At 46.3% G+C, this 21,383-nt stretch overlaps 1 protein-coding gene across 5 annotated transcripts in view; it reads left to right on the top strand.

The window, feature by feature from the left end:
• The window catches only part of HS3ST5 (heparan sulfate-glucosamine 3-sulfotransferase 5), a 317,283-nt gene that overhangs the window by 75,247 nt on the left and 220,653 nt on the right, over positions 1-21,383 (top strand). The gene's annotated exons all lie outside the window — the stretch shown is intronic.

The raw sequence follows: 21,383 nt of genomic DNA, 5'->3' as shown, positions 1-21,383 counted from the left end.
AAACAACCGCTAATTTTTGTACTGTCCTAATGTATTTTAAGGAATATTGTAATGACTGCAACACATTCATTTTTATGCAGTTCCTACAGTACATCATGTGAATAAACAAAAGCGCAAAAGATATGAGGACGAGGAGACCATGAACCCAGAGCAGCATCCACTGCAGGATATGTATTTGTTCCTTTATATCATAGTTACATATGTAACTATAGTATGTAACTATATACTTAGCTATATAAAATTATATAAGGGAACAAATACATATCCTGCAGTGGATGCTGCTCTGGGTTCATAGTCTCCTCATCCGTCCAAATGTGATATTAAAGTTATAGAGGAGCAAACACCCTCAGGTAATTGATAAAACGTGCTTCAGTAAAGTGATGGTATGGAGGTAATATTATCCATGTTCTCCCATGTCTATCCTTCCAAGGATCGTGTTCAAAGCGCCACATTCCCTTATATGAAAGATAGCAAAGAGAAAATGAACATAGTGTAAACTTTTTAATGCTACCATGCACATACAAAGAATACAACACACGTATAAAATGCCAGATTAAATATACACTAAAAAATAAGTGCTTAAATACTGAAATTAATTAATGATTCTAATAATAAAGGTGATGACAGAAAAAAATGCATATAAAGTGGAAACATTTTGCCCAATACAGGGGGGAATAATCCCTGTGATAAACAATAATAAATCACTAATATCAATATATAAATATATATGTATAGTATACACATACAGTGCACAAATATTAAACAACTAGAATGTGCATAAACAGGAAAAAATAATAATCAAAAGTAGCAAAGTCAGAAATAATTCCTTAAAAATAGGAAGTGTCTGTAGGAATAAAACAAAAACAAAGTGTGTTCAGGAGTCAAGGACGGCTTCTCTATCTAAAGGATAAATCACATCCAAAAGAAAAACTAGAGAACAAATGAGAAGCGTTCGATCCAAGGTAAAAATGATAACAATTTTTTTTTCATTTATTCCATAAAATGCAAATGCTCACTGACAAAACATAATAAAAAACCTGATACTATTATTGCAAGTAATAAAGTCGCAGGTACCACAGATGTCATAGATGTTAACTACAGAGGTGTCCAGTTATCAATCAGATCCTAGGAGGTTATGAATGAGGTTTTTCAATTACTACTCTGCCTGCTAGTACCTGATAGTACCCCCTTCCAACAGGGAATGATCAGCTGGTTAAATGCCTGATATCCCTTGAGTGAGGAGTTTCAGCTAATTCATTGGACTGCCTTTCTGTGAATGGAGAACAAACTATAGCTTGGATCATTGGATCCCATTACCACGGTAGTTCTAACTATTCCACATCAGCTGTTATATACAGGAGGACCTTTCATGTGGGGACTCTATTTACTAACAGGTCATGTCATCTGCTTTGCATATTTTCCCCTAAGTAGCTGAAAACCTCCTTTTATTTTTATTTGCTTAATAACTGGACACCTCTGCGGTTAACATCTTAACACCTGCTACATGTCATTTTTTTACTTGTAATAATAGTATCAAAGTTTTTTATTCTGTTCTGTCAGTGAGCATTTGCATTTTCTGGAATAAATTAACAGCAATATCATCGATATTTAGCTGTTTTTTTGTTTTGTATTGTTTTTTTTTTTATTTGCATTTTGATATAGCAGATCAAATTTAGTGAACAACAAATTATTATGAAAAATGTGACATGGATGCCCCTAATAGTCCAGATAGAGTGTACAAGTAGTCTATGAATTCTAATGCAGGCATCTGAACGTTAGTATTATTCAAGCAGCACTCCTTACTCGTGTAATCAATTTAAGCACAGGTGCAATCCCAAAGCTTGACAAAAAAGAAGACATTAATCCAAGGCCGGCCTTAGCTTTTGCTGGGCCCAATGTGGCATTCTGACAGCAGTGCTTCTCCGGTGAAAGTAGTGGGGGTACTTACCTTGAAGATTGTACCTCCCCTGCAGCGTCGCGACTGTATGTTATGTCGCATCGTCATGACAACACGTCATCATTTGATGTCACATTGTCATGGCAACAAATTGCCATGTGACATCGGGTCGCCATGACAACGCGACGCAGGAGTAGGGTCGATCCAGAGAAGGTAAGACTACACACACAACACACGTGGAGTTGACACTCTTACGCTTGGGATGAGCAGCCTTGTGGTCCTGCGCCGATCTGAGGACTCCCCAGCTCCCTCATCCAGTTGGGCAAAAGTTGAATCCCAGGGCGGAGAGGAGGAGGGAGTGCAGGGCCCCCTGAAGGCGCAGGGCCCAATGCAATGACTTTTCCCTAAGACCGGCCCTGCATTATCACCCTGATAAAACCCTGTCATTATCTGTCAAGTACTTTGGTCCTAGGAGGGACTGCTTTCAAATATAGATTTCTTAGATGTCACTTGTTACAGAAGACCAGAACTTATCATCGAGCTCAAGGCACCAGACAGGACAAAGCAGTTGAATACATTTGTATTTATTTATTTTTATTCCAGCCTGAGCCACAAAGACACAGATCAGAGCTATACTCACTAAAAGAGGGGCATACAGGAGGAATCCTAGCTGGCTTGGTGTTGAGCACCACATTGAAGGCTTACCCAGGGCTTGCTTCTACACGCTATTGGGGTTGGGACCACCCAGACCTCTATGGTGACCTTCACGGCAGAGCACGTTCAAATTCCCTCTTTAAAAGTCCTGCTCTCCGCTTCTTCGACAATACATAGTCTGTAGCACAAAAGCACTTTCAAATTTCCCGATTAGTTAAGGTCCCATCCTCGTTTTCAGGTATCTCTGCCACAGCCTCGGAGCACATCGCTTAGTTCATCACCACATCAGGATCAGAATGAGCTATGCAACGATGATCAGGTTCCCCTTAGATAGATTCCCTGCTACCACAGGAAATCATAGTAGAAGGGCTGGCGACCAATTACAGTGTGGATGTTGCTCAAGACGCTAGGGCTTGCCTTTATTGGCCAATCAGGGCTTGTGGCATGGCTGAGAGAGTTAAAGGGCATTGGAAGAAAATACGAGTGGGTCAGTGGGAGCAGCACCTACCAGCGGGGGCTCGGCAATGACTTCCCCCCGGCTGGTCGAATATCCCCCGCTGGGCTTGTGCCGCTCTGCCAGTGGAAGCAACCATATGCTGTACTTTTTGGGCAGATGGTGCCCCCCCCTCCCTTGTCCCGAACTTCACCCTGGCCACTCTCTTCTTTGTCCCTGCACCTCACCTCCCCCTCTACTCCCAGCAATATTATCATCAAGAAAAGTAGTAGTTTAATAAACCCATACGGTTTCTACTTAAGTAACCGTTTCAAACCTTAGCAAAGTCTGGCAACTGAGAGACACCTTTTTACAGTTAGAATTAACCGAATTCATAATAATATTCATCAAAAACATAACATTCTATTCTAAGTAACATACGTAGCTTGAGCTAGCAAACATTAATATTTCAGCAAGTTTAAAAGCTTAGCAGTTTTTTATTTACAATTAAACTATCAAATGGAAACAGGTGACACAATGACATGAAGATTTTTTATGAAGATAAAGCACTAAATAGCATTTTATAAAGGAAATACAAATATTTTTGTGAAATACACATATAATATTTTAACTACTGCTACAGTATGCCTATGCCTTCCGCTTCCAATACCTACAACGGCTTTCCATATGTCTCCTCTTCATTCACATGCTCACAAACTCACTCCTTCATTCCCCATGTACAACTTTCACATTTGCATGAACATATGTTTACACCACATGGGAGCTTGCAGTTCATCCCTGTCCTAACAGTTTTCAGATACATGTATAATAATCTTAATGTATAGGAAACACAGCAGAAAGTACACATTTGAAACCGAGGTGATGGAGACTGCAGGGGGATTTTAATATAGCATCCATATGCTTTTCATGACATTACAATTGATATAAAAGAAAACAAAACGAGACATCTCCCTGCTTCCAAATATGTTTATTATACTCATAATGAATACTTTACAACTGTCTACACGTCACTCTAATTTCCACACTAAAAGGGGTCAAGGAACCCCCAAGCAGTGCATGTCCCCTGCCCCTACACACACAATCTACAACAATACATTTTCAAGTCCCATTTCCATTTCAGGTGATCTCATGAATGTGGTGCCAGCATAGAGAACTTTTTGGAAGAAGTATCAAATCCCAAGCTGCTGCTTCTAGCCAAGGCATTCATAATTCTAGCAGAACAGATGCTTGTGCCTTTTAGGCAATTGTAATGCTAGGATTGTTTTGGAGGCAGATTATGCCACATGAAAAGCTGCATTCTCTGAAGTAATCCTTCATCCAAGTGTGTTTAGGATTCTGTACAAAACAACATTCAAATGATATTTTCCTATTCAATATTTACAGTAAACTCATTGATATTCACTGTGGTCTTATGGAGATTTTGTTTTACACATCCGTTTTTTGACCTTACGCTTTGTCAAGCCAGGATAAGTACTACTTTTATAATGTCAGACAGACATATAACAAGTCTTAAAAGGGCAATCATCTCTGCTTCTAAAAAGAAGAATAAATAGCTTCCATTACGTTTTGAAAGGGAATCCCGAGCCTTCCATAGTTGTGCAGGTCTTTCCAAGCCTTCATCAGATCTTTCTCCTATTAAGAAAGTCCCACATAGCATATTGTAGCCTACAGTATTCATTACACAGTTCTGACATGTCCAAGCTGTGCACAAATGGCCTTTTAGATCCCAATGTGGTTCCAGGCCAGCTGTGCAAATCCCTGCAGTGTGCAACTGAAAAAATCTGTTAAAAATAGATATTCACATGCTATTCAATACACTGTGGGATTGTGGATTTCAATGTGAGAGCTCATTATAGTGATCTCACTCTCTGAGTCATTATATACCACAAATCTACTAACCCTATTCAATTTAAAGTTAGAATAAAATAGTTGTAAAGCACAAAAACAAAACAAAAACCACCATGCCGGGGCGTGGCCAGGAAGCCGAGCGAGCTAACCGCAAATTGCTGAGCTCCCCAATCAACCCCCTGTAAAGGCAGAACAAAGACCCTGAAACTCGGGGAAAAGCCCCCCCAAAAAAGCTACCTATGGTGCTGGGACGCAGAGGAGAGGAATCTGGGCGATTCTGGTCGTGGTGGAACGGGAGAGCGGGGGATTCTCTCCCGTCTGAGAGCTCCCCCCCTTCGCCTCTCAACATCCCCAAAATGGCCGCCAGGACCGTGCGGCAGAGGTAGCGGCCGCTCCCCGAGTCCCCTGACACAAACGGAGGTAAGGGAGAACCCCCACATCGCGGCGCAGTGCAGGGACAGAGCTGGGGACGGAGCGGTGGTCGCCCGCTCCCCCCCCTTCCGACAGCCCCGGAGCGCCTGCACCGAACCGGATCCCCAAGATGGCGCCGGCCTGTGTGTGAGGTGCAGGGAGGGGCACACAGGCGTGCAGCCGCAGCGGAACCAGGACGGGTAATCCCCCTGCAGACACAGTGACCCGTGGGCCTCGAAGGAGAGAGGGAGACTCACCTGGAGAGAAGGAGGCTGCTAGCTCGAGCGGCCCGGCTGCGGGGAGGCTGGTGGCCATCTTGGTACACCCAGCCTGTTCACTGTAGCTGCTGCAAGCTGCAAATAAAAACCTGGTGGACAAAAAACAAAACACAAAAACACAAATAAAGAAATACTCCTCCCCCCCCCCTTCAATTAAAGCATACCTTGAGTCCCACTACCCCCTTCAAATTGACCACTGGGCCCAGTGCAGGGTCAGCAGCCCAGATGAGACAAAAGGGTCCAAAATACCAAGGAATAAAGCTCAACCAAAACCAAATAAAGAAATGTAAATAATGTGTGTATGATCGGGACATTTTAAGAATGAGGGGACTCATCTCAATTTAAAACCTGTTTACACCATTTAAACACATCCAGCTCTACTCTCAGCAAAAATTGTCTGTCTAAACAACAAAAATGCCGTCCACTAAACAACCAAAAAAAAACAGCGGTCCAGTGGGAGGCTTCCCTCTTCTTCAAAAACCAAAGCTCAAAAGACCAAGAAGCGTCCACCGCAGGCGGAGACGTAGAATCAGATCCAGACTCTGGAGAGGAGACGGACACCCCGCTTACCCGCAAAGCAATGATGGGGTTTGTACAGGAATTAAAAAGCTCCTTTCACTCCGAGATGCAGAGCTTCCGCCACAGCATTAGAGCGGAGATTGTGTCCATAGGAGACCGCATTGTGGAAGTGGAGGAGAAGGTGGATAACACCGCCCTGGCACAAGAGTCCCAAGCGCAAGAAATCGAAGAATTAAAAACCCAAGTCAAAACAATCTTCGAAAAACTAGAAGACACGGAGAACCGGTCACGACGCAATAACCTGCGGATCAGAGGCGTCCCGGAAGAAGTGGACAACGCCCAACTAGACGCATATCTCACCCGGCTTTTCAAGTCCCTGTTACCCGAAAAACTTCAGATGGACAGAGCACATAGGCTTCCTAGACCGAAAGGCCAAGACCCAGCGAAGCCATGGGACGTGATCACACGCGTACACTATTTCCGTATGAAAGAGGAAATATTGAGAGTCACTAGAACAACCCCAAAGATAGAGCAAGATAATGTTCCTCTCCTCATCTTCCCGGACTTGGCTCAAACCACGCTGAACAAGCGGAGAATGTTCGCGCAGATCACCAACTCGCTGCGGAACAAGAAAATCCGCTACCGCTGGGGCTTCCCGTGTAAACTACTGTTCACCTATCAAGAAACTATGCATATTCTACTCTCACCAGCAGAGGGTGAGGCAAAACTACGAACATTGGGCCTACTCGAACCAGAAGATCCGGAAGCCTCTCAAAGGCCTAGTCAATCACCTAAGGCACAACGCCAGGCATGGGCGAAAGCTCCAACCTCTGGGCGAGCAAGGACCCAACCCACTTGAAAAACTAAAGCTGGAAACTCTCCTAACACCTATTCAAGACGACAGGCAAATCAAAACGTGGTCTGGTCATAAGGTGCAAGCTGAGACGTGGTTCACTCCAACAATATATCTAAAAACTAATCAACGGTCGAGATATCTGGAACACATCGACCAACTCGACCATGACCACGACAACCTGCACATCAAGAAACCACTGAGTTTAGTTTTTAAGTTTCTAAAGTGTGCAAACCCCAAAACTCAGGCTATGTCCTTGTTCACTGTGGAACTGTTCTCCCAAGTTTCCCACAAAGTTGAGACATTTAAAGTTTGACAGTCAGTTTGTACTAATTTGAATACTTAGAGGGACTGATATACAATGTTTGCTAGGAACTGCTTTCTAGATAGAAATGTTTTTACAATACAAGTTTTAGACCGTTATGTTGCCTATAATTGATTTGGTATCCCAAAGTTCAACTACTAAATTTTTGTTAGAGACTAAAATAACAGAGGCTACGGCCCAGGTGATTTTTTCCATGTTTTTTGTCCCTCTCCCCCCTTAGACTTCGAGTGCAGTGCCTGCCAAATCATACATGCCAACCAATCCTACTTAATGCTTTTTTTAAAATTGAGTAAGGACATGTTGCTGTAAACAGTTATAACGTTCAATACCCCCCATTCTTGTTTTCATTCCCCTGATGTGTAAGATCACACACACAACCCACCCCGTACTCTTTGGGGTGATTTTGTTTTCCCTTTTCGAAAGCTTAGCACCTAAACAAAGGAGCACTGCGACGTCGAGCCGCTGGGCTACTGCCCGCCCCCCTCATGTTCACTTAACCTGTGAGTGCGAGAGACTCGCACCACGGGTCCCACTATGGCTGGTCCCCCCAAACAATGTTTGGAAGCCGGGGTCCTCGGTTTATCCCTCCCTCCTCCCTCTACCGTTCCCCTCCTCCAAGTTTTGTAAGCATTTACCACTTTTATGGAATAATATGTATATCTCTCGTTGTATATGTTCCCATACCAGATTGTTTCTGAAGACTGAGGTACCGACCCTTCAACTATATGTAAGTTATCACTCTGTTCATTTGTATCACAGAACTCTGAACCACCACCATGCCGATTAATATAATATCCCAAAACACCAAGGGCTTAAACATCCCCGAAAGCGACGTATTGCTCTTTCGGAAGCCAAAAGACTAGCAGGAGATATAATTCTGTTACAAGAGACCCATCTGAAAAAAGAGGACCAATCGATGCTGTTTAGCAGTGACTACCCTCTAGTCTACCACTCATCAGCTCCCACGAAAAAGAATGGCTTAGCTACACTCCTCCATAAAAATTTAAATTTCAAAGTAGACAAATTAAAAGTGACCTTGCTGGAAGAATTCTAATTATTACTGGGTCACTGGACTCTACCGATATAACAATAGTCAACACTTACGCCCCTAACGACAATCAAGAATCTTTCTTCCAAGAACTAAAAAGTTTAATCCTTTCCGTCCAGAAAGGCCTTTTAATTTTAGCAGGAGACTTAAACGCACTTATAGACCCAACTTTAGATAAATCCCCCAGTCTCCCACCGCCACAAAAAATAGCTCCCTCTACCCAGGGTCTCATATCTATGACCAAGGAGCTGCTGTTGGTAGACTCCTGGAGATTAGTAAATAACAAAGTAAAGGATTTTTCCTTTTTTTCTCACCCCCATAATAGCTATTCTCGAATTGACTATATCCTAATAGACCAACAAATTAGTGATAATATCTTCTCAGCAGTAATCGCCCCCTCTGCTTGGTCAGACCACTCTACACTTATAACCAGACAAGTAGGCCTCACTCCCAAAAATACAACAAGGTCATGGTCCTTGAATGAATCCCTACTATTGAACCCACAAAATCTCCAATTAATAGAAAAAGACCTGGCCCAATACTTTGAAATAAACAATACCCCAGAGGTTTCCTCTTTTACCCTTTGGGAAGCCCACAAATCAGTGATAAGAGGCAAACTGATTGCCCTGGCTTCTCGGAAAAAAAAAGAAAAAACAAAACAAATTGAAATACTAACACAAAAATTATCAGAGCTAGAGTTTATTCACAAGTCAAACCCCTCCCGGAAAAATTACAGGCAAATAATCTCAATGAGGGGCGAACTAAACCTCTTGTTAGTGTCAAACGCAGAAAGAGCTATAAGATGGACTCAACAGAAATACTATGTAAAAAATAATAAAGCAGATAAAGTGTTGGCACGTAAATTAAAGCAAAAACAAGCTAAAGCTAAAATTCATAACATCTACACTAAAAATGGCTCAGTATCTCACAACCCCAAAGTAATGCATTTAGGGACTACTACAAATCCCTTTAAAATCTACCAGGCCCAATGGGAGACTCGACTAAAGAGAAAAGAGCAATAAAGATTCGGAATTACCTAGCAAAATGCCGACTCCCCACTCTAGCCCCAAATGAAAAACCTTGAAAAAATTATAGAGCCCCTGGAAATTATGGAAGCAATAAAATCCCTGAAAATTGGGAAGGCCCCTGGTCCGGATGGATTTTCTAATCTTTATTACAAGAAATATTCCACAACTCTCCTCCCATTTCATACCAAAGTATTCAATGAGATGCAACTAGGCCTTCCCCCTCCTAGAGATATGCTACCATAGTGGTAATCCCCAAAGAGGGGAAAGATCCTCTGTTGTGTTCTAGCTATAGACCTATTTCGCTATTAAATACAGACCTAAAACTATACGCAAAGATCCTGGCCAACAGATTAAATAGTATCCTCCCTAAATTGGTTCATCCGGACCAGGTGGGGTTTGTCCTGGGCAGACAAGCCCTTGACAACACAAGGAGGACAGTGAATCTAATACACGTAGCAAACCTTACAAAGTGCCCATCACTATTACTCTCTTTAGACGCAGAAAAAGCGTTTAATCGATTAGATTGGCAGTTTATGTCAGCTACGCTTTCGCAGATGGGATTCACAGCCAAAATGTTAAATAGTATAAACACACTATACTCCACACCAACGGCCACTGTAAGGACGAACAGCTCTTTGTCTGACCCCTTTCCAATATTAAATGGAACCAGGCAGGGTTGTCCGCTCTCACCTTTGTTGTTTGCCTTAGCCATAGAACCATTAGCATGCCAGATAAGGATGAACCCCAATATTGCGGGTATTTCTGTTGGTCAGGAAGAATTCAAAATAGCTCTTTTTGCGGACGATATACTATTGACGCTTTCAAAACCTCTCACATCCCTTCCTAACCTTTTTCATGTTCTATCAGAATTCGGCTCACTTTCAGGTTATAAAATTAATCATTCCAAATCCATGGCCCTTAGTTTAAATCTCCCTAAAGAATTAGTAAAATTACTCCAACTAAATTTTGACTTCAAATTGAACGCGAACCATATTAAATATCTAAGGGTTCAACTAACAAAAAATTATTCAACTTTATGCAACGCAAATTTTAAACCCTTCTTTGACCAGATAGTCAAGGACTTAGCCACTTGGAACCATATATAATATCTTGGTTTGGGAGAATAACTACTATTAAAATGAATATTTTACCTAGACTCCTCTATCTCTTTCAAACTCTCCCGGTTAAAATCTGTCAGAAAGATCTAAATAATATTCAGAAGAAAATTTTGAAGTTTGTCTGGCAAAACAGGTGACCTAGAGTTTGCAAAGATATTCTTTATAAGTCCAAATCAGAAGGAGGCTTAGCTCTTCCAAATTTACAAAACTACTATAGAGCAGCTCAATTAGGGCAACTTGTTAGCTGGCATTCAAACCCAACCGAAAGGAGGTGGGTCGAGATAGAGGATTTGATTTGTTCCCCATGCAGAATAAAAAATCTTCTCTGGCACAAAAAAAAGTCTAGACCACCCGAGAGTTTCAAGAACCCGGTGATATCCTTTGCCTGTGTAGCCGTGACCCCTGATTCACCCCAAAGAGCGGGAGGTTGCGCTTGCAAAGAGTTGTTGCAAAAGCCCGCGAAGGAGGAGAGTGCTTTTGGCGGGAGAAAGCAGTCCCTTGACCCAGCAGCCCTGCGGGGAGGGTCAGGTGAGAGAGTCTAGCCAATGGGCGAAGGAGGTGCCAGAGATATAGGCAGTGGTTGCGCGCACGTGGAGTTAGAGCTTATTGGAGAGGAGAGAAGGCGGAAAGTCTGTGAGGGGAAGTTGAACTGCCCCGGCGCAGGCCAGGTGCCACAGGCCCAGTTATCCCTGTGTCACCTCAGAGACAAGCTGAGCTAGGGATCGCCTTAGTAGGTTCCTGTTCCCCTAGTACTGTAAGCCTTGACTGGGACTATACTGTCAAGAGGGAGGTCTGGGCTCAGACCCCCCCCCCCCCCCACTGTTGTTGCCGGAGTACGGGTGGGAGCGCCCCGGACCCGAGAGAGAGAGAGAGAGAGAGAGAGAGAGAGAGAGAGAGAGATCGGTGTCAACGTATCGAGACCATTTTTGAAGACCGTGGCAGTTCCGAGCACCGGAGTGCTCGGCAGGTATTTCATCAAGTGCACCACCGGTACCCTTCATTCATTCGAGACACAGTGGCTGCGCAGTCACCCATACACACACATAGGGCCTGCTGTGAGCGGGAGGACTAATCCGTAAGGATCGGACACGGGGTGGGATCACCCGGTGGCGGGTGTGGGGATTATTGTGGGCGTCCGCCGTGGCGCAGGTTGTGGGGCATCCGCCGTGGCGCTAAGTAATGTTGACGTCCGCCGTGGCGTGTTATATAATGTATACACATATGTAGGAATGTTATGGCATGTAATGTACTGTGAGTTTGGCCTGCAAGTAAAAGAGATTGGTTTTAGAACTTGGCTGTGTAAGTGTAATTCTTGCATATACGTCCTGCGAAGACCCACTCCCCCTTTGGCGGGAGCTGTCGCAGGTGGAGGCGCTGCACCCGTTATAGATATTGCACGCACCCCAGGCTCTCTGTGGCAGAGACTTAGGCCCTGTGAGCCAGCAGGTAATACAGCACATAGTAGTAGCTTACTAGTGATAGGAAGCAGGGCTACACTTGGAGGCGCTGCTGAGATTTCAGACCTGGGTGCCCCTCGAACCTAAATTGTGATTACCATGGCTTTGCCCACCCGTCACGATACGAGACTGGGCCCGTCAAGTACGCACACCTACTCGTCGCGCCGTAGCGCTGGCCCGAGTGCCCATGGACTTACCCTTAGAGACTTTACAGACGGCCTTGCGACAACTCCCGGCTTTTGCCAAAGCTCGCCTGGTAGATGTAATGGTAGATCACGACTCCAAGTGGAATACCTTACTTGTGGACTGGCGGCGTAATCTGTTAGCGCTTGAACCTGCCGTTCCGCAATCTCTGGTTTTGCCTGATGCACCGCCCGGCGGTAGTGCTTTTGTTTACCCCCTCCGAGAGACCCTAGTATGTCCATTGGATGAGGATGACCCCACCCTCCCTTTGATTCACTATGCCGCGAGTGAGGTCGGTAGTTGCCGATCCGTGTCCAGTGACCCGGGATCCAGCGCCTCCGCTGAGGCTTGAGTGAGTAGTAATATGCTGCAAAAACTAAATGAGAAGATAGACCAGTTATCTAGTCCCCCCAGTTTGCCGCACTTACCTCAGCCACCCATGCCCAGAACTACCGGAAGCTGAAAGCCTTCTCGGGGACCCTCCCTGTGCCTACCGGGGAAGATGGGGTAGAAACGTGGAAAGAGCACACGTGGGGGGTAATGGAAGAGTGGTCGTGCACCGATGTAGTAAAAAGACAGAGACTCATGGAGTGCCTGCGGCCCCCAGCGGCCACTTTGATCAGTATACACCGTGAACAGCACCCCGATCTAACCTCTCTCTTGATGATAGAGTTCCTGGCCGAAGCCTATTGCGCGAAAGAGGATGACGGGGCGTTGTGGGCCAAGTACTATGCCATAAACCAGAAGGAGGGCGAAGAGCTGTCCGCCTATATACACCGTGTGCAAATATCTCTCGGGCCGCTGCTGCATTATAAATATGTGCTACCCTCGCAGATGAATGTGTATCTCCGGAAGCAGTACCTCCGCAGATCCAGTCCTTCGCACCCAATAGCCAGCATGATTCGTGATCACCTCACCCGGGGCCCCCCCCCCTCCGTTCATCCAACTACTGCAACAGGTGAAGGAACACGAGACGCATCTAATGCTACACTCCCCTCAGAGGCCGAAAGCTAGCAGTAGCACTAAATCCAAAGGAAGTACGGAAAAGAAAGAGGAACCACCGGACCAGCCGGGCTCCGAGAAACCGCTGTTCGCAGGACGGTCGTCCCCTCAGCCTGATCGCCGGGCTACCGCCAGAGATATGTCCTGCTACAAGTGCGGGAAGCGGGGGCATCTATCCTACGATTGCCGCCTGGGCACTTCTCAACCCCAGAGTCCCTCACCCCAGAAGTTCCCGTCCCAGGCTATGGTCTGCGGGGTGTATGCGACGGATGCCGACACGAGACGGGACCCCATCCGGAGGGGCCGAGCCAGTAGAAGATGTAGTCGGGTGGGACCGGTAGCGTTGATCCGGGTTTTAGTGGATGGAATCTACTCTTCAGCACTACTCGACACCTGATCCCAGGTAACCATCATATACCGAGGGTTCTATGATCGTCATCTTCAAAAACGTCCGCTGCGCCCGGCGGACCACATTAAGGTACGCTGGCTAAGCAACGACGACTACCCCATCGACGGGTTAGTGACCGTGGATCTGGAAATACAACAGCTCAACACGGGAAAATCTCACCCCATGAAGGTGGACGCCTTGGTGTGTCCGGAACCCCGAGACACCCCCAAGTACCCTATTATCCTCGGTACCAATGCTGATATTGTGCAAGCGGTCATCTGGGCCTATCTACACGAGACTAAAGAGATCCCCATGTCCAGCCTACAGCTGCAATTGGTTCAATCCGACCCAGCCCAGCCATCCCCTCCCTCAGATGACTACGGGCTGTTGTTCTGTGGACGGAAGGGGTGGACGAAGCTTTTCCCCAGAGCAATGCAAACAATTTCCGCTTGGTGTGCTTATGCGGAGCGCCTAGCCGAAGACCAGCAATTCTCGCTAGAGAGTACCCCCGCGGAGGATGTGAGGCGAGGCTATCGGCTCATACCCGAATTCCGCCATTGGCGGGGCACCATTTCTAGACGAATTGATGTGATGGTGCAGAATTTATCGCCCTTCCCCCTGGACATCGATGTGGGACAGCGGATAGGAAGAATCTATCCTGTTAGTTCTGTGGAAGAAGCTGTGCAAGTGAACACGACCCGAGTGGAAGAAACAGGAGCGGCCCTGGACTTCGATTTTGGGTCGTCCGAGTTGCCTGGAGCCTGGAAGGAACGGTTACGGGTGCAACTGGAACAGCGACGATCCGTATTCTCTACCGGGAAGATGGATGTGGGGTGTAGTCACAACGCCCAGCACACCATTCGCATGATGGATGAAAAGCCCTTCCGAGAGCGCTCTCGCCGCCTCGCTCCCAGGGATGTGGAGGATGTGAGGGCCGCTATCAATGACATGGAAGCCGCCGGGATTATCACAGAATCCCGAAGTCCCTATGCCTCTCCTATAGTGGTGGTGAGAAAGAAAAATGGAACTGTGAGACTGTGTGTAGATTATCGGTCGCTGAACAATCGGACGGTGCCGGATCAGTACAACCTCCCTCGCATAGAAGAGATCCTCGATACCCTACACGGGAGCCAGTGGTTCAGCGTACTGGATCTACGGTCTGGGTACTACCAAGTCCCTATGAGCCCAGAGGATCAAGAAAAGACAGCCTTCGTCTGTCCTTTGGGGTTTTATCAGTTCACCCGCATGCCCCAAGGCATATGCGGAGCACCCGCCACCTTCCAGCGATTAATGGAGAAGACGTTGGGTGACCTCAACCCCCGAGAATGCCTGGTATACCTAGATGACATCATAGTCTTCGGGAAAACCCTGGAAGAACATGAGAACCGTCTCTTAAAGGTACTGGATAGATTGTCCCAAGAAGGCCTCAAACTCTCTTTGGACAAATGTCGGTTCTGCCGGACCTCTGTAACGTATGTAGGACACATCGTGTCCGGAGCCGGAGTCGCCACTGATCCCGCTAAAATAGAAGCTGTTGTTAACTGGCCTCGCCCCGAGAATGTGGGGGAGCTGCGCTCATTCCTGGGTTTCTATGGCTACTTCGGCGATTTGTGAAAGGGTACTCACATAGGGCCAAAGTCCTCAATGGCCTGCTCCGCATATACCTGTCTGAAACGGGCCAGAAGAACCACTATGCCAAACAGCCCTTCGAGGATAAATGGACCCCCGAGTGCGACCAAGCCTTCCACGACTTGAAGCAGAGCCTGACAGCTGCTCCGGTCTTGGCCTACGCCAATCCCGACCAACCCTACATCCTACACGTGGACGCCAGCCTGAGTGGCCTAGGAGCCGTGTTGCATCAAAAATATCCCGAGGGGTTGCGACCCGTAGCCTATATCAGCCCTAGTCTCACAGTCAGCGAGCAGAACTATCCGGTACACAAGCTCAAGTTCTTGGCCCTTAAGTGGGCCATAGTGAATAAACTTCGGGACTATCAGTACGGGGTGTCGTTCGAAGTACGCACCGCCAATAATCCTCTCACCTACATCATGACCTCAGCCAAACTTGATGCGACCGGACATCGCTGGCTGGCCGCGCTCTTCAATTACAACTTCACCTTGAAATACAAACCTGGGCCTTTGAACATTGGAGCTGACGCCCTGTTGAGGCGACCGGGGTTGATCCCTACCACCGACGAAGATCAGTGGGAAGAGATTCCTGGGCCTGGAATAAGAGCACTCTGTGGCACGGCAGCCATCATAGATGAGCAAGTAGCCTTTTCGGAATTACTCCCTAGGGTGCACCCCTACCGCTATACCTGATGCATGTTACCCCTGATCAAATCATTGCTTGGGAGGACATGGTATGCTACCAAGAACAGGACCCGGTCGCAGGGACTATCCGTGATGTCATTCGACAAAAGCGACGGGGCCTGCTTCGCCAGACGCCGGGGGATGTCAGAGGTATACTTATGCGGGAGGCGGACAAATTCGAAATCCAAGATCGGTTGTTGTATCGAGTGGTGAAGTATCATGACCATCTGGGTCGCCGCCAACTAGTGTTACCAAAACGACTACAATACTTAGTGTTGAAAGCTCTCCATGATGAACACGGACATCTGGGGGTAGACAAGACTTTCGGACTAGTGAGAGATTTTTTTGGCCAAAAATGAGAGAATCTGTGGAGCATCACTGTCGTAGGTGTGTGCGGTGTATCCAGCGCAAGACTCTACCCAATAGAGCTGCCCCCATGGGCCATCTAAAGAGTACGGGACCTATGGATTTAGTCTGCATGGACTTCTTGTGCATCGAACCCGACACCCAAAAAGATATTACGGTGGCTAAGGTGCTCTGGGAGAAGTATTTCATGCATTATGGGCTACCTCAACGTCTGCACTTTTGACCAGGGACGGGACTTTGAGAGTAAACTAATAAAAGAATTGCTGAACCTCTTGCACATTGAAAAGTCCCGTACTACACCTTACCACCCAGAAGGGGATGCTTTACCCGAACGTTTCAATCGCACTCTGCTGGACATGCTGGGCACGCTAACGGGTGTAGAGAAGACTAAGTGGAGTCGCCATGTGGAAACTCTAGTCCATGCTTATAATTGCACCCGAAACGAATCTACCGGGTTCTCGCCCTACTTTCTTATGTTTGGCCGTGAAGCCCGTCTGCCAGTGGATATCCAGTTAAGAGTCTCCACCGATTTTCGCTACGTACAAAGATTGCAAGAGAATCTACAGAAGGCCTATGGACAAGCCGAAAGATCCACTGAAAAACTGAATGCCGGGAACAAAAGGTGCTATGATCACAAAGTAAAACATAGAGACATTAAACCTGGTGATGCCGTACTGCTCCACAACCTGGGAGTACCGGGAAAACATAAGTTGGCTGACCGTTGGCGGGAAGGGGTGTACGAAGTAATTTCTCAAATGCCTGGCCTCCCAGTCTACCGGATCAAAGACTCGGGGGCTGGATAAAGACGTGGCATCGCAATCATCTTCTCCCTATTCCCCAAATAGAAGAAGGAGACTTAGAATGGCCTACATCTCCCCTGAGTGGGGAACTGTCATCCGGACAGGAAAGTCTGGAAGATCCAAAGGAAGGAACCTCTCAAAGGAGCCTTCCGGCCGCGGGGGCATCTCCCGGAGGAGCTACGGGCAAAGAGCCCCTTGGCCCCATGACAGAGACACTGACTTCAGTAAGCCCTCCGCTAGATCCCCAGAGCCCGTGCTTTGTGCCACAAAGAGACTTTACAGATATACCCAGCCCCTCAAGAGCCGAGTTGGAAATACCCGATGAGAATTGCTACTTCCCCAAAGAGGTAGCGGAAGAGCCAATTCGCAGAAGCCAAAGAGCTGGTCAACCTCCCACGAGGTTGGCTTATCATCAGTTCGGGGCACCCCATTATGAGGCTCAGCAGTGGGCTCGAAGCCGGGTTCAATCAGTGATTATTATGTTCAGTGAAATGTACAAGTTGATAGAGGAACCAATGTATTAGTGTTTTTCATTATTTAACTGGTTGTGTTATTATCATTGTCCAAGCGGGATGTTTGAATCCACAGGAGGGAGGATGTAGCCGTGACCCCTGATTCACCCCAAAGAGCGGGAGGTTGCGCTTGCAAAGAGTAGTTGCAAAAGCCCGCGAAGGAGGAGAGTGCATTTGGCGGGAGAAAGCAGTCCCTTGACCCAGCAGCCCTGCGGAGAGGGTCAGGTGAGAGTCTAGCCAATGGGCGAAGGAGGTGCCAGAGATATAGGCAGTGGTTGCGCGCACGTGGAGTTAGAGCTGATTGGAGAGGAGAGAAGGCGGAGAGTCTGTGAGGGGAGGTTGAACTGCCCAGGTGCAGGCCAGGTGCCCAAGGCCCAGTTAGCCCTGAGTCACCTCAGAGACAAGCTGAGCTAGGGATCGCCTTAGTAGGTTCCTGTTCCCCTAGTACTGTAAGCCTTGACCGGGACTATACTGTCAAGAGGGAGGTCTGGCTCAGACCCCCCCACTGTTGTTGCCGGAGTCCGGGTGGGAGCACCCCGGACCCGAGAGAGAGAGAGAGAGAGAGCGATAGATCGGTGTCGACGTATCGAGACCCTTTTTGAAGACCGTGGCAGTTCCGAGCACCGGAGTGCTCGGCAGGTATTTCATCAAGTGCACCACCGGTACCCTTCATTCATTCGAAACACAGTGGCTGCGCAGTGACCCATACACACACATAGGGCCTGCTGTGAGCGGGAGGACTAATCCGTAAGGATCGGACATGGGGTGGGATCACCCGGTGGCGGGTGTGGGGATTATTGTGGGCGTCCGCCGTGGCGCAGGTTGTGGGGCGTCCGCCGTGGCGCTAAGTAATGTTGACGTCCGCCGTGGCGTTTATATAACGTATACACATATGTAGGAATGTTATGGCATGCAATGTACTGTGAGTTTGGCCTGCAAGTAAAAGAGATTGGTTTTAGAACTTGGCTGTGTAAATGTAATTCTTGCATATACGTCCTGCGATGACCCACTCCCCTTTGGCAGGAGCTGTCGCAGGTGGAGGCGCTGCACCCGTTACAGATATTGCGCGCACCCCAGGCTCTCTGTGGCAGAGACTTAGGCCCTGTGAGCCAGCAGGTAATACAGCACATAGTAGCAGCTTACTAGTGATAGGAAGCAGGGCTACACCTGTAATATCTGGGACTCCCTCAAATCCAAGTTTCAACAAACCGGTACCCCTTCCCTCATGCAACCCCTATTTTCGGACCCCTCTCTTCCTTTTTACACAGAAACCCGCTCTCCCATACAGGCATACCCCGCATTAACGTACGCAATGGGACCGGAGCATGTATGTAAAGCGAAAATGTACTTAAAGTGAAGCACTACCTTTTCCCACTTATCGATGCATGTACTGTACTGCAATCATTATATACGTGCATAACTGATGTAAATAACGCATTTGTAACAGGCTCTATAGTCTCCCTGCTTGCGCACAGCTTTGGTACAGGTAGGGAGCCGGTATTGCTGTTCAGGATGTGATGACAGGCGCATGCGTGAGCTGCCGTTTGCCTATTGGGCAATATGTACTTACTCGCGAGTGTACTTAAAGTGAGTGTACTTAAAGCGGGGTATGCCTGTACCTGGGTTCAAAAAGGACTCACGAGAGTCAAAGATATTCTCGTTCAAGGGAAAGTCCCCCCATTCGCTTCTCTGCACACGAATCATGATATCCCCTCTTCCGATTTTTTCAGATTTCTCCAGGTTAGACATTATATCCAATCAGCCTATAAATCAAGCCAACCCCATGCTTTAACTCTATTTGAGGACTGGTATTTACACCAGCCCCACACAAAGGGCATCATCTCCAGAATTTATCAAAGTCTATCCTCTATCAAGAGCAATCAAACCCCCGATAAATATATGGTATCCTGGGAAAAAGATCTTAACGTCTGTATAGATCTCGATACCTGGAAAGACATCTGGGAAGCTGCCTCCAAAAATTCATCGTGCGTTGTAATAAAAGAGAATATTTACAAGTTAATATTCAGATGGTATATGACTCCTGACAGACTGCACTCTTTTCTCCCAGGGGTCTCCCAACTGTGCTGGCATGGTTGTGGCAAAGTGGGGAATATTCTGCATATATTCTGGTCATGTCCCAAAATCCAACAAACATGGACGGAAGTGTTCACCGTAATACACAAGATCCTAGAAATCACTGTCCCACATGACCCCGTATATATATTGTTAGGCAAGCCAATAGCCAATATTCCCCCCAAAAAAGCTAGAGTACTAGCCCAAATGTTAAATGCTACACGGTGTACAATTGCCAAAAATTGGAAACAACCTGACCCCCATCCTTAAACCAAATAAATAATAAAATTTGGCATATAGTTTATATGGAAAAACTCTCAGCCTATCTGAACGGCTCTATCTCGTGATTTTCTGAGATTTGGGCCCCCTGGTTTCGCCATGCAGGTATATCCCCATATATAGATTAGAATATTTGGAACAGAGTGATACATGTGGTAACTAAATTGTTGTGTACAATGCTATATTTTTACAAATGCTTCCCCTCCCCCACCTTCCCGCCCCCTCCCCCTTTTTATCTGTTATATGTTTTGTTAATTCTTATTTTGTATGAAAAAAATGCTCAATAAAAATTTAAGTAATAAAAAAAAAAAAACCACCATGCCTTTCCCCATAATCTCTCAGTATACAATACTTCCACTGCAGCCAGGGATTCTCGGTAATGAGGCAAATGAGCACTCAGTGTGGTACTTTGTTTCTTATCCATTTTAACATAGGCCCCTGTGAGTTTATGCCTGTCGTATTACACAACTTTTTCAGCATAGCCTTGGTTAAAGAAGTGTATGGACAGCAAACCTATTCACAGACAGCTGTTTCAACCTTTTGTGTCTCAGTGTGAGGATGCTTACTGGCCTTGTAATGTGAAGTTGGCTGCAGTAGAAGCACTGTATGCTGAGAGATTATGGGTCAAGGAGCGTTTGCGGAACTGTCTCAGACATGTGAATGTGCTCATAAGTGCTCATTTTATTTGCTGTATGCTGTGCGCTGTAGGTTTTCTGGCACTATTTTACTCACCATAACTTACTTTGTATACCTAATTGTAGCCACTGCCAGCTTCAGATTAATAGGCCAGGAAACGTCTTCACACTGAGTCCCAAATGGGAGTATGTGTACTGGCCATACACTTCTTTAACCCAAACTGTACTGAAAAAGCTGTGTAAAATTGCACGCAAAATCTTAACCATGTTAAAATGCACAAGCTGTGAGTGCTCATTTGCATTTCATTACCCAGAATCCCTAGCTGCAATGGAAGCAATGCATTCTGAGTGATTATGGGGAAATGCAGGTTTGTGGACCTGTCTGAGACTTGTGAATGTGCTCATAGGTGGTCTTTGTAATTAAATAGTTGCATAATTTGGCGTATACATTTAATATTTATACATGTATAATTCTTGATTTAAAAATTTGTCCACAAATTAAATAGGTTAAGTAATTTTGAATGGGCAGTAAGGTGTTTTCTGTCCCAGGAAGGTTTCTTAAGGGAACCGCTTAGTAAATATGGACTAATATGTATTTTACCTCCACCAGGCACTCAAGGTGGTGAATGGAGAGGAGTGAGACAGAGGGGTTTATTAATTAAATGGTGACAGTGCTAATGATTCACTTTAATTGGCGTTTCTGTAAGATAGTGCCCCAATCAACACTATTGTGAATTAGTAAATAACCTCCAGAAAGTCAGAGCGAGTCCATTATAGTAATTTCCCTCTCCTTTTTTTACCAGAAAACGACTTCACCTATTCAACTCATGGTAAGATGTTTTCAAATAAGAATTATATACAAATGTAACATCTTCTATCTATCAGCAACCGCAGGACATGTGCTGGTGAACGGCGGACTAAGAGTTTAGCGTTCACGGCACAG

The sequence above is a fragment of the Ascaphus truei genome, chromosome 4 (assembly GCF_040206685.1).
Source record: "Ascaphus truei isolate aAscTru1 chromosome 4, aAscTru1.hap1, whole genome shotgun sequence".
NCBI lineage: Eukaryota > Metazoa > Chordata > Amphibia > Anura > Ascaphidae > Ascaphus > Ascaphus truei.
Note: the sequence above shows the minus strand (reverse complement) of the source record. Positions and strands in the feature narration are given on the sequence as shown.